Source organism: Perognathus longimembris, chromosome 12, assembly GCF_023159225.1.
Source record: "Perognathus longimembris pacificus isolate PPM17 chromosome 12, ASM2315922v1, whole genome shotgun sequence".
In the NCBI taxonomy this organism is placed as follows: Eukaryota; Metazoa; Chordata; class Mammalia; order Rodentia; family Heteromyidae; genus Perognathus; species Perognathus longimembris.
In genome coordinates, this window is record NC_063172.1 from 28500076 (window position 1) to 28505894 (window position 5819).

Here is a 5819-nt window from a genome sequence, read left to right on the forward strand (position 1 = left end):
TGGGCCTCATTTGGCTCCCCTGAGCTGTTTTTTTTCAGTAGGAGAGTTGTTTAATGGTAGCTTTTATTAAACCAGGGCAACTCAGTTCATGTCTTCTCTTGTGCTCCCAACCACGAACACTCCAATGCTGATCTAAGTGTACCTGCCTATATACCCAGAGGACCTTGTTCTCAACTACACTGTAATTGTTGGCAATAACGTCTGTTACTTGTTAAACTATGGCATCCTCCATACAAAAACCATATAATAATGTGCCATTGTAGAGAGCTACTGAAAGTGAACCTCTTCAGTTGGGAATTATAGTCTCTCACTATGTCAAATAGGCCTCTTGATGTTAGATTTGAAACAGGTCAACTCTGATTTATATTATATAATGAAATGTCTGTCCTGTGTGTGTATCCTAGAGAACTCTATCACAAAAATCATCTATAAAGCTCTAAAGATGTTCCAGTAGTGAACTTTTTTTTTTAGAGAAACTAATTATCAAAGATAGCAAGCAGACAGGACAAAAGGAAGGAAGAAAGAAGGGAGGGAGGGTGGGTGGAAAAAAGGGAGGGTAGGAGGAAGGAAGAGTGGGTGAGAAGGAGGGAGGGAAGGAAGGAGGCAGGGTGGGTAGGAAGAAGAGAGGGAAGGAGAGAGGCAGGGTAGGTGGGAAGGCGGGAGGGAAGGAGGAAGGCAGGGTGGGTGGGAAGAAGGGAGGAAAGGAGGGAGGCAGGGTGGGGTGGGTGGGAAGAAGGGAGGGAAGGAGAGAGGGCAGGCAGGCAGGCCAGGTGTGGCAGCACCAGCTTGTAATCCCATCACCACTCAGGTTAAGGCTAGAGGCTGTGGATCCAGGACATCCTGAGCTACTTAAGTTCTGTATTAAAAAATAATAATAATTATAGCCCATCTGCAGCCAGCCGCCACCATGATCATCCCAGTGTGCTGCTTCACCTGTGGTAAGATCGTGGGCAACAAGTGGGAGGCCTACCTACAGTCTGCTGCAAGCCGAGAACACCGAGGGGGATGCCCTGGACGCCCTGGGCCTGAAGCGCTACTGCTGCTGCCGCATGCTGCTAGCACGCGTGGACCTGATTGAGAAACTGCTCAACTATGCTCCTCTGGAGAAGTGACCAAGGGATCGAGGGATCCTGGCCTCCTCCTCTGCTGACTGTGGGCAGACTGCGCTGAGTTCAAGTTAAGATCCTGCGGGTCGAGAGCAAGGCCTGCCTGCAATACCATGACAACACAGCTCCCATTCTGGAAAAAAAAAAAAAAAAAACACACACCCATTAAAGGTCTTTAGAAAGGAAGCTGTATAGTGGCAGAAATCTTATCAGTTTCAACATTTTGTAACTAATGCCTCAAATACATGACTCTAGGTATCAGTAAATATTTGATTTGTAATGGATTAATTATATTACCTAATACATTTTATATAAAGAGCAACATAATTATTTTTCTAATTTTACTATAGGAAAAAGCATTTGTCTTCCCAAATAAACCCAGTGTGCTTCTTTTCCTCAGACAGTAAGAATGTGTTTTCTTTGCCTTCCCTTCCAGGAAGATGAAAGTGATACTGTTCCAAGAATATCTTAATTGGTTTCCTTTTTTCTCATCTTTCAAATCCAGTACCGTTATCCTATGACCTGAATTACATTATGGAAAAAAAAAACACCATCTGGGCACTGGTGGCTTACATCTGTAATCTTAGCTATTTGGGAGGCTGAGATCTGAGCCTCACAGTCCAAAGACAGCTTGGGCAGAAAAGTCTATTGACTGTTATCCTCAATTAACTACCAGAAAGCCAGAAGTGGAGTTGGGGCTCAAGTGGTATAGAGCTATGCTTGAGCAAAAAGCACAAGGGACAACACCCAGGTACTCAGTACAAGTCCCAGGACTGGCACTAAAACAACACACACACACACACACACACACACACACACACACACACACACACACAGAACAACAACAACAAAAAAAAAACTACCATGACAGAGGATTTGGTCCTGTGTTCCTTTTTCATTCTGGCACCAAACTATTTCTCCCATTTTTCAAACCCGATCTGTTTTATCTTATTTTTGTCCTCCTTTCCCAATTGTGTTAACCCTTTCTGTCCACTATATTCTAGCAGATAGCACATTTTGCTATCTCTCAACACAAACACCTCCTCTGCATTACAATCTCTTTTATTCTCATTAGTCCCAATATTAGTCCCCTTCTCAATTCCCGCATCAAAGATTTCATCCTATTAAATTTACACTTGTCTTATTTGCATCAAAGTGATTCTACTTCTTAGTTATCATTGTCCCTGTGGTAGTCTTCTGCCTATATTAGGGGTGTGTAAGGAAGCTATAAAATTACCATGCATAATATTGTCTATACTCAGTAATGATTAGCTCTTAAATTTCTATTTACATGAAATATTCTTGTATTAATTCACCTAAGAGTATTCTCACACTGACCACCACTTCACATAGCAAGAAATAAGTTAGGTTTTTGATGTGTACCAACTATTTAATACTGTTTCAAGGGCATTGCAACTGTTGTTCTCCAAATTGGTTTGTGACACAATTGTATCTTTTGTATGTATCACATATATGTCTCCATTCAATATATCTGCCAAATCAATTGATGTGTGCTTATATTTAGAGAAATGAGGGGTAATCAAGGATAGACTCATACAATTACAATTATACAATCATGAAATAGTCAATAATAATAATAATGCTAGCACAGTGGTAGTAGTATCCTGGTTATATTAAATAATATCATAAAGAGTACCCTGGTTTAACACAGATGGCAATGACCTTAGAAGAGTACTTCGTAAGAAACCTTAGTAATTTTACATTTCTCTGAGTTTCTTATTCTTTTACAAGAAAACTATTAATTTTTCCTTTCTCCCAACATTGTTTTTGTGTTTATGAATCTGGGCTTAGGGGCCTAAGTGGGTCTCTGTTTCAGGATTTACATCTGCTTGTCACCCATTTTCTTAGAACTAAGATCTGGTTATATCAATTGACATAAAATTCAAGAACAGAACCCAATTTCATATGCTTTTATGAATCTCTTTATTCTAGATTGGTATGAGGAACATATGTAATGCATATGGAAGAATACATAAAATTTGAATGAAGCTCGTGATCCTTCTGATATTGGTATGACAATTTATAAATTTTATAACCTAAGGGAAAAAATCAGGTAGTTGATCTTCTCAAATGCTAATTTGGATCTTAGATATCATATATTTCTATTTCAAGGATCAACAAAATGTATAACTTTCAGTTGGGAGGGAGCCACTACATTCATTTATTATCCATCTCAAGTGTATCTCTCAGCACTAACCTGAAGATCTTACTCAACCAGCTAACTCTGTCTTACAATTACACAAGATACTATAGAGTCATCTGCATATATTCTAACAATATTCTTTTTTTTCTCCCGCCAGTCCTGGGGCTTTAACTCAGGGTCTGGGCACTGTTCCTGAGCTTCTTTGCTCCAGGCTAGCACTCTATCTACCATTTGAGCCACAGCACTACTTCTGACCTTTTCTGTATGTGGTTCTGAGGAATCGAATCCAGGGCTTCGTGCATGCTAAGCAAGCAGTCTACCACTAAGCCACATTCCCAGCCCTCTAATGATATTCTGAAATTTATTTGTAAATCAAGTTCAAGTGAATAAGTTCTCTGGGGAACCTTAGAAATTATCCATTAAATAAAAACAAGTTAATTGAATGATGGTGCACGTATAAAGACACCACTTTATCTCACAATTTGCAACTAAAACTAGATAATACAGACAAGCCAGATAAATATTATAAGACCAAAAAGAAATGATGGGAGAAAAAATTGATAGCATATCAAAAAGGCAAAAGGAATCAGCAAATGTTTCATGTACTGTCTTTTACTTATAACCTTTATTAATTCTAGCATTAAGAAATCACAGTTGTCAGAAGGAAGTTGTTTACTCCTGAAAGGAGTGAAAGAATAGGCTGATTGTCATTGTACAGGTGCTTTAGTTTTATGTCTAGAAGGTCCTTTTGTCCAGTAGCTCTTACTTGTCTCTCCTTGATGTACTAAGAGACTGCTATCTCTAGTCTTCGCACCAGAAATGAGAGTCCAACCAGTATGTTGTGTTCCCAGTGGAACTGGATGTGTCTCAAGAGATAGAGTACTAGTCATGAGCAAAAAGACCAAGCAAAAAGCATGATGTCCTGAGTTTAAGCCCCAGTAACAGCACAAAAATAAAGTGTTTCCTGAAATAACTAGTAGCATTGGCAGGAAATGCTAGAGAAGCCCAAGGGTTGGGGAGCACACAACTCTAGTTCCACATGTGAACAACAGGTTTAAGACTTTCCTGTGAGTCCATTTTGCATGAAGTGTTTAGCCTTGAGATTAGGTAAAGTAACAAAAAAACCAACAACTTCCAATTTTCCAGGCTTCATGCTAGGTGGTAGGGATATAGATATACATGCCAGCTCTCCTTTGGAGTTTACAATTTATTTTGAGAGACAGCTCATGAGCATCCTATTTTAATATAATGGAGTAAATATTGTCTCTGCTTGCCTGAGCACTTAAAAGTATACCCTCTCTAGGCTTAACCTTTATGTTAAGAAATGCTTCCTATCAAAGTGTGGAATGGCTCAAACTTGTAATCCTAGCTACTCAGGAAAATGAGATCTAAGGAAAGTAGTTTGAAGCCAGCCCAGGCAAGAAAGTCTTTGAGACTATCTCCAATTAACCATCAAAAAGCTAGAAGCAGCCAGAATTGCCAGTGGCTCACACCTCTAATCCTAGCTACTTTGCCTGCCCAGGTAGAAAAGGTAGAAAAGTCCATTAGATTCTTAATTGCCAATGAACTACTCAGAAAAAGCTGGTCATAGCCCCATGGCCCAAGTGGTAGAGTGCTAGCCTTGAGCACAAAGAGGCTAAGGGACACTGCCCAGGCCTAGAATTCAAGACCCAGAAATGCCCCCCCACACACACACACAAAAGCTGGAAGAAAAGCTGTAGCTCAAGTGGTAGAACTCTTCTAGCCTTGAGCAAAAAGCTAAGGGAGAGTGCTATGCCTTGGGTTCCAGACCCCATTTGAGTACAGAAAAAAGTATTCTCTACAAAAGATAGTGGAGATTGGAAGTAGAGGTGACTAGGCTAAAGGCCAAAGAAAAGAAAGTACACAGCCTGATCTGGCAGTCAGGGAAGTTACTAAAAAAAATATTTTATGAGAAAGAATTAGGGTAGACCAGAAACCAAAATAATGTGTTTAACAGGGAAGAAAACACACATTTTCAAATAGTGAGAAACTCCACTAAGAAATTCCACTGATTTTGTCAACAGATGTGTAATCACTGACAACTGTTGATAGGGCAGTTTGAGTGAAGATAAAAAGGAAATTACACTGTAGTAGATTGAGGAATCAAAGATGGCAAAGTAGAAATTTAAAAAACTGAACAGTGAATACTGTAAAAGGAGTTGGTTTCCATTTTGATCAGAACAGTTCTAAGGGAAGTGAGAAATTGGTGATTCATGGATCATGAGAACCAACCTCAGGTTCTTGGTTCCAGTTCCAAAGGCCTCTCCTGTTTTCCTGAAATGGGCTCTGACCCCTCTGCCTATTGGAGTAGTTTCCTTTTCTCAAGGATAGACTCTGCTGGCTGCCCTAAAATATGACAATGGCATCTACAAATGTCAAGAACCACAATGGCTTAGAAGGTCTGATAATTAGCTCCATCTCCAAAGTATCAATCTATAAACAACACATGTATGCTTCCAGTAACTAGAATGTCTCTATCATCCAGGACATCCATTTCCTGGGTCAAGCTGCCCTGGAAGCTGAATTAT

General features: G+C 39.8%; 1 pseudogene; it reads left to right on the top strand.

Annotated features, from left to right (window-relative positions):
* The first annotated feature begins 907 nt into the window (after positions 1 to 907).
* Positions 908 to 1135, top strand: LOC125360822 (annotated as a pseudogene).
* The last annotated feature ends 4684 nt before the right edge of the window (positions 1136 to 5819 follow it).